The sequence below is a fragment of the Schistocerca cancellata genome, chromosome 2 (genome assembly GCF_023864275.1).
Source record: "Schistocerca cancellata isolate TAMUIC-IGC-003103 chromosome 2, iqSchCanc2.1, whole genome shotgun sequence".
NCBI classification, from domain to species: domain Eukaryota; kingdom Metazoa; phylum Arthropoda; class Insecta; order Orthoptera; family Acrididae; genus Schistocerca; species Schistocerca cancellata.
Genome location: NC_064627.1, coordinates 919323494 through 919336335, shown reverse-complemented (window position 1 = coordinate 919336335; position 12842 = coordinate 919323494). Strand labels below are relative to the sequence as shown.

The 12842-nt window shown below is 47.9% G+C and overlaps 1 pseudogene; it reads right to left on the bottom strand.

Annotated features, from left to right (window-relative positions):
* Window positions 1-281: 281 nt before the first annotated feature.
* On the bottom strand, window positions 282-399 carry LOC126164182 (5S ribosomal RNA; annotated as a pseudogene).
* Window positions 400-12842: the final 12443 nt, after the last annotated feature.

Below are 12842 nucleotides of genomic sequence, written 5' to 3'. Positions count from 1 at the left end.
ATAAGGCATCACTCCACAGTGGGGCAATTTACATGGCGCTTATTACTTCAGACAACTAGGTAGTTAAAACTAAACTTAACTCCTCCCGAACTGGCCATGAAGGCCCAATTGTACCGACCGGCCGCCGTGTCATCCTCAGCCCACAGGCGTCACTGGATGCGGATATGGAGGGCCATGTGGTCAGCACACCGCTCTCCCGGCCGTATGTCAGTTTCCGAGACCGAGACTTCTCAATCAAGTAGCTCCACAGTTTGCCTCACAACGGCTGAGTTCACCCCGCTTGCCAACAGCGCTCGGCAGACCGGATGGTCACCCATCCAAGTGCTAGCCCAGCCCGACAGCACTTAACTTCGGTGATCTGACGGGAACCGGTGTTACCACTGCGGTAAGGCCGTTTGCCAACTAGGTAATTACTCATATGTTACCTTAACAAGAAACGGGAGTTGACTACTGAAACAAAACAGAAAGTGACACTAAAGGCCCAGGAGTCAGGGCAAAATTATAAAGTAGTTCCCTAACCAGTGTCCGCAGCTCGTGGTTCGTGCGGTAGCGTTCTCGCTCCCCGCGCCCGGGTTCCCGGGTTCGATTCCCGGCGGGGTTAGGGATTTTCTCTGCCTCGTGATGACTGGGTGTTGTGTGATGTCCTTAGGTTAGTTAGGTTTAAGTAGTAGTAAGTTCTAGGGGACTGATGACCATAGATGTTAAGTCCCATAGTGCTCAGAGCCATTTGAACCATTTTGAACCCTAACCAGTGCCTTTCCAGTACGGCTGCCCTTCGTTCGAACAGGGACTAGAGCCATGTGGTGCTGCACAACGTACGCGCTGATATCACTCCCATTTAGCACACGCAGCATTCCAGCTTGAGCAAGTCCTTGACTGATGACGGAGCTCAGACTCTTTTTCAGTCCAGCGTCGCACTAGTGAACTCCACGCCGGTGACTCCCGATCGGAGAACTCAAAATACCACGCCGAACTGCCGGCACGTCATATTTCGCCGTCTTCTATCGGTGACAACAGACTGAGCCGATGTGATCGCCGATGATCTGCGCATCGATAATATGGGCAGCGTCGTTCTCCGCCGCCACGATGTCCGTCTTGCGGAGCTGGGACTCGACGGACACGTCAAACTTCCCTTGAGCAAGTCCCCGAGCGACGTACTTCAGCACTGCATCATGGCGCCGCACACAGGCGTTGATGAACCGGGCACAAGCCAGGACAACGTGATTTGCAGTCTCGACGGCGTTATACCACGCTCGGCGATCTTCCTTACGCGGGCGCTACTTCGACGGACGTTGGACGGAAATACATTTATACCCGAGCGTATGCACGCTACGAAGTTACGGTCCGACAAGGAGCGGCTGGAATCTTCGATTCATTTGTTTGGCCAGGTGTTCTGGCCGGCGACAAAAGAGTAGCCAACCTGCGTCGAAAATGTGACGAAGTGTCCCTCCCAGGTCAAGTGCCTGTCCAGCGCCACCACTTCGTGCTGAATCTCCATCAGGCCTGCATCGTTGATAGCGAGACCCAGCCGCAGCAAGGCGAGAAGTCTGTTCTGCCGTAGAGATGGACCAGTACAGGGGCAGACGGAATACCGAGACGGTTTTGGGCCACAGGAACGTGAAAGTAGCCGAGACGAGAGTCCGCTGAAGGCGAAAACATTTCCTCACTGCAGCACGAACACTGGTATCCGTGGTCACGACTGCACGGATCCGCGTGGGAATCAGGGCGGGGTCATAATACAGGCCTGGGAGAGGGATAGCGATATGCACAAATGCAGATGGCGGTAGTATCGTGTACACAAAGTATAACATCGAAAGGTTTACGATATAATTATGGACGCAAGAGGGAATTAACAGATTTTGCACGCGGAATTACGAGGGGCGTTTGAAAAGTCCGTGCGAAAATAAAAACTACTTACGTGTTTGCGGTAAACCTTTTTTATTTTTCGACATAGTCTCCTTTTAGACTTATACACTTCGTCCAACGCTGTTCTTATTTGTTGATCGGTTCCGAATGATAGGAATTGTCCATGTCTGCAAAATAGCTATTAGTTGCTGCAATCACCTCCTCGTTTGAATAAACCCTTTGTCCCACCAGCCATTTCTTCAAATTGGGGAACAAACAGTAGTCCAAGGGAGCCAAGTCTGGAGCATAGGGGGGATTTCAAACGAGTTGGAATCCTATTTCCATTAATTTTGCGACCACAAAAGCTGAGGTGTGTGTTGGTGCATTGTCGTGATGGAAAGACTTTTTTGCGGTCCAATCGCCGGCGTTTTTCTTGCAGCTCGGTTTTCAAAGAGTCCAATAACGATGAATAATATGTACCTGTAATAGTTTCACCCTTTTCCAGATAGTCGATGAGAATTATCCCTTGCGAATCCCAAAAGACAGTCGCCATAACTTTTCCGGCCGAAGGACTGGTCTTCGCCTTTTTGGTGCAGATTCTCCCTTGGTAACCCATTATTTAGATTGTTGTTTGGTCCCGGGAGTATAGTAATGTATCCATGTTTCATCCACTGTGACGAAACGACGCTTTAAGTTCTGCGGATTTTTCCTCAATAGCTGCAAACCATCCTTGCAACATTTCACACGATTCCGTTTTTGGTCAAGCGTGAGCAATCGCGGAACCCATCTTGCAGATAGGTTTCTCATGTCCAAATTTTTATGCAAAATATTACCTACCCGTTCATTCTAGATGCCCACAGCACTAGCAATCTCATGCACGTTAACTCTTCTGTCATACATCACCATATCATGGATTTTATCAATGATTTATGGAGTTGTAACCTCCACAGGGGGTGCAGAACGTACAGCATCACTTGTGCCCATATGGCGACTCCGAAAATTTTGAAACCACTTATAAACTGTTCTAATCGAAGGTGCAGAGTCACCGTAATGTTTATCAAGCTTCTCTTTAGTCTCCTTAGGCGTGTTGCCTTTCATAAAGTAATGTTTAATCACCACACGAAATTCTTCTTCGTCCATTTTTGGACAATCACTCGACTTCTTTGATTCACACGAATGCCAAACGCAAAGAAATAGACCAATATGGCTTAAACGTGGTGTGCGTTTTCTCCAAAGATGCTACTAACTAAACATGACCTCTATACGCGCCGGTGGTGCCATCTCTCGGACTTTGCACGGACTTTTCAAATGCCCATCGTATGTTTGGAGCTAGACGCATGGGGCATTCCAGTTCGGAAATCGTCAGGAAAGTCGTCATTCCGACATCCAGAGCGTCAAGAGTGTGCCGGGAATACCAACTTCCAGGCATTACCTCTCACCACGGACAACGGAGTGGCTTATGGCCTTCACTTACCGAGCGAGAACAGCGAGACAAACACCAATGCGTGAAGTAACCGCAGAAATCGATGTGGGATGCTCGACCAACGTATCTCTAGGGCAGTGTGGCGATATTTGGCGTCAATGGGTTATGGCAGAAGACTTACGACGCGAGTGCCTTTACTAACAGCACGGCATCGCCTGCAGCGCCTCTCCTGGGCTCGTGAACGTATCGGTTGGATCCTGGAAAACCGTAGCCTGGAGAGACGAGTCCCGATTTCAGTTGGCAAGAGCTGATGGTAGGGTTCGAGTGTACTGCAGCCATGGGCCCAAGCCGTTCACAAGGCACTGTACTAACTGGTTGTGGCTCCATAAGGTGTGGGCTCTGTTTACATAGAATGGACTGAGTTTTCTGTAGCAACTGAACAGATCATTGCCTCGAAAATTTTACGTTTGGCTACTTGGAGACGATTTGCAGCCATTCATGCATTTCATGTTCCCAAACAGTGATATCAGGTCACCGGGCAACAACTGTTTGAAACTGCTTTGAGGAAAATTCTGCGCAATTGGAGCGAATGGTCTGACCACCCACAAAACTCGACAAGAATCCCATAGATCATTTATGGGACATAATAGAGAGGTCAGTTCGCGCACAACATCCTGCACCGGCAACGGTTTCGCAGTTGTGGACGGCTATAGAAGCAACGGGTCTCAATATTTCTGCATGGCACTTCCAACGACTGGCTAAGTCCATGCCATGTTGAGTTATTGCACTAGGTCGGGCAAAAGAAGGTGCGACAACAAATTACACTCCTGGAAATTGAAATAAGAACACCGTGAATTAATTGTCCCAGGAAGGGGAAACTTTATTGACACATTCCTGGGCCCAGATACATCACATGATCACACTGACAGAACCACAGGCACATAGACACAGGCAACAGAGCATGCACAATGTCGGCACTAATACAGGGTATATCCACCTTTCGCAGCAATGCAGGCTGCTATTCTCCCATGGAGACGATCGTAGAGATGCTGGATGTAGTCCTGTGGAACGGCTTGCCATGCCATTTCCACCTGGCGCCTCAGTTGGACCAGCGTTCGTGCTGGACGTGCAGACCGCGTGAGACGACGCTTCATCCAGTCCCAAACATGCTCAATGGGGGACAGATCCGGAGATCTTGCTGGCCAGGGTAGTTGACTTACACCTTCTAGAGCACGTTGGGTGGCACGGGATACATGCGGACGTGCATTGTCCTGTTGGAACAGCAAGTTCCCTTGCCGGTCTAGGAATGGTAGAACGATGGGTTCGATGACGGTTTGGATGTACCGTGCACTATTCAGTGTCCCCTCGACGATCACCAGTGGTGTACGGCCAGTGTAGGAGATCGCTCCCCACACCATGATGCCGGGTGTTGGCCCTGTGTGCCTCGGTCGTATGCAGTCCTGATTGTGGCGCTCACCTGCACGGCGCCAAACACGCATACGACCATCATTGGCACCAAGGCAGAAGCGACTCTCATCGCTGAAGACGACACGTCTCCATTCGTCCCTCCATTCACGCTTGTCGCGACACCACTGGAGGCGGGCTGCACGATGTTGGGGCGTGAGCGGAAGACGGCCTAACGGTGTGCGGGACCGTAGCCCAGCTTCATGGAGACGGTTGCGAATGGTCCTCGCCGATACCCCAGGAGCAACAGTGTCCCTAATTTGCTGGGAAGTGGCGGTGCGGTCCCCTACGGCACTGCGTAGTATCCTACGGTCTTGGCGTACATCCGTGCGTCGCTGCGGTCCGGTCCCAGGTCGACGGGCACGTGCACCTTCCGCCGACCACTGGCGACAACATCGATGTACTGTGGAGACCACACACCCCACGTGTTGAGCAATTCGGCGGTACGTCCACCCGGCCTCCCGCATGCCCACTATACGCCCTCGCTCAAAGTCCGTCAACTGCACATACGGTTCACGTCCACGCTGTCGCGGCATGCTACCAGTGTTAAAGACTGCGATGGAGCTCCGTATGCCACGGCAAACTGGCTGACACTGACGGCGGCGGTGCACAAATGCTGCGCAGCTAGCGCCATTCGACGGCCAACACCGCGGTTCCTGGTGTGTCCGCTGTGCCGTGGGTGTGATCATTGCTTGTACAGCCCTCTCGCAGTGTCCGGAGCAAGTATGGTGGGTCTGACACACCGGTGTCAATGTGTTCTTTTTTCCATTTACAGGGGTGTAGAAAGAATGCCATGACTGATGTCACCTGACTGTAGAGCCTCTCCTACGGGTTCAGTGGCACCAACGTGACATGTAGCTGCTCCTAGATATGTCGCTTTGGGTTGAAGAGGGACCGACCTGCAAAGGAGAATTGCAGCCTGAGGTACCGGAAGACCACACCCAGGCTAGGGCCGGCGTGGTGGTGTCGCCGGCAGCAAAGGTGGCGCCAACATCAACCTTCATCTTCCTCTCGTTCAATTCCCGACATCCACTACTCCCTTTGACGCTCTTTTGTCTTACAGAGCTCGCACTGCTAACCTGTAAATCCAAAAACCTCTCAACATATTCCAAATCCGGTGGTGGCCGGTGAGATTTTACACTAATGGCCATTAAAATTGCTACACCACGAAGATGGCGTACTACAGACGCGAAATTTAACCGACAGGAAGACGATCCTGTGATATGCAAACGATTATCTTTACAGAGCATTCACTCAAGGTTGTCACCGGTGGCGACACCTACAACGTCCTGACACGAGGAAAGTTTCCAACCGATTTCTCATACACAAACAGCAGTTGACCGGCGTTGCCTGGTGAAACGTTGTTGTGATGCCTCGTGTAAGGAGGCTAAATGCGTACCATTACGTTTTCGACTTTGATAAAGGTCGGATTGTAGCCTATCGCGATTTCGGTTTATCGTATCGCAACATTGCTGCTCGCGTTGGTCGAGATCCAATGACTGTTAGCAGAATATGGAATCGGTGGGTTCAGGAGGGTAATACGGAATGCCGTGGTGGATCCCAACGGCCTCGTATCACTAGCAGTCGAGATGACAGGCATCTTATCCGTATGGCTGTAGCGGATCGTGCAGCACGTCTCGATCCCTGAGTCAACATATGGGGACGTTTGCAAGACAACAACCATCTGCACGAACAGTTCGACGATGTTTGCAGCAGCATGGACTATCAGCTAGGAAACCATGGCTGCCGTTACCCTTGACACTGCATCACAGACAGGAGCGCCTGCGATGGTGTACTCAGTGACGAACCTGGGTGCACAAATGGCAAAACGTCAATTTTTCGGATGAATGCAGGTTCTGTTCACAGCATCTACATCTACATCTACATTTATACTCCGCAAGCCACCCAACGGTGTGTGGCGGAGGGCACTTTACGTGCCACTGTCATTATCTCCCTTTCCTGTTCCAGTCGCGTATGGTTCGCGGGAAGAACGACTGTCTGAAAGCCTCTGTGCGCGCTCTAATCTCTCTAATTTTACATTCGTGATCTCCTCGGGAGGTATAAGTAGGGGGAAGCAATATATTCGATACCTCATCCAGAAACGCACCCTCTCGAAACCTGGCGAGCAAGCTACACCGCGATGCAGAGCGCCTCTCTTGCAGAGTCTGCCACTTGAGTTTGTTAAACATCTCCGTAACGCTATCACGGTTACCAAATAACCCTGTGACGAAACGCGCCGCTCTCCTTTGGATCTTCTCTATCTCCTCCGTCAACCCGATCTGGTACGGATCCCACACTGATGAGCAATACTCAAGTATAGGTCGAACGAGTGTTTTGTAAGCCACCTCCTTTGTTGATGGACTACATTTTCTAAGGACTCTCCCAATGAATCTCAACCTGGTACCCGCCTTACCAACAATTAATTTTATATGATCATTCCACTTCAAATCGTTCCGCACGCATACTCCCAGATATTTTACAGAAGTAACTGCTACCAGTGTTTGTTCCGCTATCATATAATCATACAATAAAGGATCCTTCTTTCTATGTATTCGCAATACATTACATTTGTCTATGTTAAGGGTCAGTTGCCACTCCCTGCACCAAGTGCCTATCCGCTGCAGATCTTCCTGCATTTCGCTACAATTTTCTAATGCTGCAACTTCTCTGTATACTACAGCATCATCCGCGAAAAGCCGCATGGAACTTCCGACACTATCTACTAGGTCATTTATATATATTGTGAAAAGCAATGGTCCCATAACACTCCCCTGTGGCACGCCAGAGGTTACTTTAACGTCTGTAGATGTCTCTCCATTGAGAACAACATGCTGTGTTCTGTTTGCTAAAAACTCTTCAATCCAGCCACACAGCTGGTCTGATATTCCGTAGGCTCTTACTTTGTTTATCAGACGACAGTGCGGAACTGTATCGAACGCCTTCCGGAAGTCAAGGAAAATGGCATCTACCTGGGAGCCTGTATCTAATATTTTCTGGGTTTCATGAACAAATAATGCGAGTTGGGTTTCACACGATCGCTGTTTCCGGAATCCATGTTGATTCCTACATAGTAGATTCTGAGTTTCCAAAAACGACATGATACTCGAGCAAAAGACATGTTCTAAAATTCTACAACAGATCGACGTCAGAGAGATAGGTCTATAGTTTTGCGCATCTGCTCGACGACCCTTCTTGAAGACTGGGACTACCTGTGCTCTTTTCCAATCATTTGGAACCTTCTGTTCCTCTAGAGACTTGCGGTACACGGCTGTTAGAAGGGGGGGCAAGTTCTTTCGCGTACTCTGTGTAGAATCGAATTGGTATCCCGTCAGGTCCAGTGGACTTTCCTCTGTTGAGTGATTCCAGTTGCTTTTCTATTCCTTGGACACTTATTTCAATGTCAGCCATCATGATGGTCGCATCCGTGTTTGGAAACATAGCGGTGAACGCACATTGCAGGCGTGTATTCGTCATCGCCAAAGTGGCGTATCACCCGGCGTGATGGTTTGGGGTGCCATTAGTTACACGTCTCGGTCACCTCTTGTTCGCATTGACGGCACTTTGAACAGTGGACGTTACATTTCAGATGTGTTACAACCCGAGGCTCTACCCTTCATTCGATCCCTGCGAAACCCTACATTTCGGCAGGATAATGCACGACCGCATGTTGCAGGTCCTGTACGGCCCTTTCTGTATACAGAAAATGTTCGACTGCTGCCCTGGCCAGCACATTCTACAGATCTCTCATCAACTGAAAACGTATGGTCAATGGTGGCCGAGCAACTGGCTCGTCACAATACGCCAGTCACTACTCTTGATGAACTGTGGCATCGTGTTGCAGCTACATGGGCAGCTGTACCTGTACACGCCATCCAAGCTCTGTTTGACTCAATGCCCAGGCGTATCAATGCCGTTATTAGGACCAGAGGTGGTTGTTCTGGGTACTGATTTCTCAGGATCTATGCGCCCAAACTGCGTGAAAATGTAATCACATGTCAGTTGTAGTATAATATATTTGTCCAATGAATACCCGTTTATCATCTGCATTTCTGCTTGATGTAGCAATTTTAATAGCCAGTAGTGTAATAATTTGAGTGCCGGAACTGAAGCCTCATATAAAATGAAAGCGTCGTTCCTCCTTACTTCTGACATCTTTATTTCGACAGACTCCTTATTTAAGGTGTCACAGAAACTTTGCACCTTCCAGAGATGCTCACGACAGTAGTACTCGAATAACAGACCAGCCTCTCCGTTTTCTGGACGCTAGCTCCCGGTTACAGCGTCACAACAATCGGTCCTTTGTCAAAGTCCAAGTCAGTGGATCTCATCATGTGTGGCCTTTGCGTTCGCTAGAATGATTCACCATTCGTGTCTCCTGCGCGCCACGTTGCCACGACGCCCCAGTCGGCATTCAGTCTTGTGGTGGACATCAGTGTGTGTGTGTGTGTGTGTGTGTGTGTGTGTGTGTCTGCTTCCGTAGCAGAGCAGTCAGCAAGTCTCATTGCAATGTGGAGGATCTCGGTTAAATTTCAGGTAGAGCTGGAGATATTACTTGGCGGAAGTACTGGAGTGGGTAGCGCTCATCATCGCGTTGTCAGTTGAGTGACCGGTTAAGTCAGAAACAGCGGCTCCAGGGTGTCGAGAAAGGTAACAACTAGTAGGACTCTGTTCATACAGGTTACGCCACTGGCAAACGGTGACACAACCATCGGCCGGGATCGCACGGTCCTGAGTGCAGCGTCGCTAAGTATTTGCGTACAGATATGAAACATCAACGACGTTAAATCTTTCAAAAAATGGTTTCACGAAATCTCATTAAACACAGAATATAGTTAGTCTACCACATAGTGGTCAGATTACGAAAAATATTACTTTGAAATTCAGAATAATTTGGATTCATGCACTGACCCCAGGTTTTGTGATTGACTAACCGCACGGATCGAAAGAGAGGTTTGCTGCTTTCTGGTTACGGCATATTTGGCTGCGACGTGTGTGATTCCATTCAGAGAGTATCGCGTTATTCGGTCGTCTTATTATGCGGCACTGTCGTCTGTAATAGCGCATCTCGTCTCCAATAATTTCATGCTTCGCGATAGATTCGGAGCTGTCAAGATGGCGAGATGGCTTCGAAACAAGATACGCACATCATCGAGTTACATGTTGTTTGTTATACAGATCGAACACCGTTGTGGCTAGGCGCTGATGTCTGGCGCTTGACATGGAATGAGCACTGTTTCATTGCCAGCCTGGCCGACGGGTAATGTAAAAAGTTCCACTAGGGACGTCAGAGTGTGGACAGAGGAGGGAAGCTTTCTTTTAACTTGCCTTACCCTGTACCACTCCAACTGAAGAAAAAGTCTCTCCCTTATTTATCCATCCACGACAAGCGGACGAGTAGGTCATTTTGAATGAAATAGCCGTTGCAACACCTGGCAGCCATATCAATTAAAATACTATGTAATATGCAGTGACGGTTATCAGACCAAAATTCGATGTTACTACGTTGTCTAGTGATCAAGTTAGTAACTACGTTGCCACTCCGCCTCCACCCTCCCCCCCCCCCCCCCACCCACCCGAAGAGCTGGGAACATACATAAATCAACAGATTAAACTCAAGAAAAGGTCATCAAATAATTTCTTGATAAAAATTCCAGATACTAGCTTACTTTGTTTGATGGAAGTAAAGCTATGAAAACGGATCGTGAGTCGTACTTGGGTAGTTCAGGTGATAGAGCATATCCCCGCGAAAGGCGAAGGTCCCGAGTTCGAATCTCAGTCCGGCACACAATATTAATCGGTCAGGAAGTTTCATATCAGCGCATACTCCACTGTAGAGTGAAAATTACAATCTACAATGCTATGTATTGATACAACAGCAAAAATTATCAAAAGGTCATTTTTGACGAAGACAAATCGTTGATCCTAATAGAACTGAAGTTTACTAAACCGCTGCTATATATGAGTCATAAGACTTTATATTGTCCACGTGGTATGCTATCCGACTTTACATGTGATATCATCAATAGCATGCTAGACGAGGGAGTGCAATGCTTGTTATGCGACAGTTAAACAAATGATCAGAATATCTGCATACAAACTACAAGATCAAAAAATTTAGTTACTGTACTGCAACGGAGCAATGCTACAACGAAATAAATAATTAGAACTGCAGATAAACAGGCTATATTTATTTCTGAGAATGAAAACATGTTCCAAGTAGACTGTATTATTTTTATTTTATTTTGTTTTGTAAAAAGAATATAGCCAACTTGGACCATGTTTTCATTCTCAAAACGCGCTGAGGCTGTGGACCTCCACAAAAATAAAATTATAATACGATGGTTGGAACTTCAATAGTGGCAACTATTTATTTACAGCTCGTACAAAATAGATATGTGTTTCAGAGTTTTACTGACTCTCAAAGTAGTCACCAGCATTGTGTATAACCCGTTGCCAGCGATGTGGAAGTCGTAGGATACTCTTAACAGTGCCAGTTGTCTTGACAGTTCGAGCGGCGCGGTCTGTTGCCCGACGAATTTGTAGCAGTTCTGAAGCGAATGCCGTGAAGTGTTTCCTTCAGTTTATAAATCGAGTTGAACTTACAAGGGCTTAAGTCAGGGTAGTGCAGTAGGTGGTATAGCACTTAAGCAGCTCCATCAGTCAAACAAATTAGTAACAGCTTGCACTGTACGTGCTTGAGCACTGTCCTGCAAAATGATGGTCAGGTCCTACAGAAACTGTCGTTACTTCTGTCTCTAAGCTGGTCGTAGTTTGTGTTCTAGAAATGAACAGCATAGAGACAGAAGTGATGACACTTTCTGCAGGACCTGACAATCACTTTGCATGACAGAGAATACGTTTCCAACTAAATGAACCTAAAGTGTCGTAAAAGTGACTGAGAAATTGCTCCAGCACAATGGGCACAATGTTACCTACAATAATGAAACACTAAGGTCTCTAGAAGCTCAGTTTTATCAGGAATGCCCCGCTAACACTGTGGGAAGGTACCTTGTTTTCGTGGAAGAACGCCTGAGAAACGCTACAAACTATTCTAGTCCGTGCAGCTCCCGAATGCAAAGTAAACGAGAACAAGATCCACCAAACAATACAATTAAAGAGGCAACATAAGTTGCGTAGCAAATCCTGAAAATTGTGAGCTCCTCAGAAAGTGGATAGCGTTAACGTGAAATTCGACACGTGCTCCAAGGTCAGTAAACGTGAGTCAGACTGCGCCAAACGCAACCGTACAAAGATCAGCCCAATCGGCATCAACAAGTGTGCATCCCGATTGGCGCCACAATCAGAAGTGTCTCTACCTCCACGGTAGGATCACATGTGTCCAAAGCACAGCTCAGTGCTGCAGCCAACGTGAGCACCAAAATCTTGGTTTATTTACGTGGACACAGGGGGATCTTACAGAAATTTACCGTTCTTGGCTTACTGAACGCATTTTAACATGGAACAGGTTAGTATTGGCTGCTAGCCATGTTCCACTCATTGGTCTACCCCTTCAAGCCGAGGCACATGGTGGGTGAGGCCCAACTGACTTAACGAAAATTGTGAAGGGAAAGGTGTCCGAATAGAGCTGCGGCGGCCAATTCTTATATCTGCACAGAGAGAGATGAAATTGTAACAGTCAGTGATACACTAGGGACTTCAAGTGGCTCAGCGAGAGACTGCCTTCAAAGAAGAAAACAGCATTTGCCGACGAAGTGCGCAGCAGGGGCCTTAGCACCAAACTTCTGCGAACTGCAGTGCCCTGGGAAAGCCCGTTTCTCCTTAGGACCCTCTGTATCTGACCTCTTGTGGTCAAGCCACACCACAGGACGAACAACTGGATCCACTCATTTCTAACAAGAAAATGTTAAGCCGTCTACCTGAGTTGGTAATCCATGTACTCTCCTCAAAAAGAGCAAAGAAATAAGCAGAAAAATAATTAAATATCGCACAGTGATATGTCAGTGTCATGTCATACAGTGTCTATTGTACGTTTCCTCGGCTTGAATGAAACAAGACGTAATCTGAGGGAAATGTAAGGATATAATTTGTCACCAAGATACTGCGAAAAGGCCGCTTTTCTAGAAAACAGATTGATTACAAAACGTTTGAA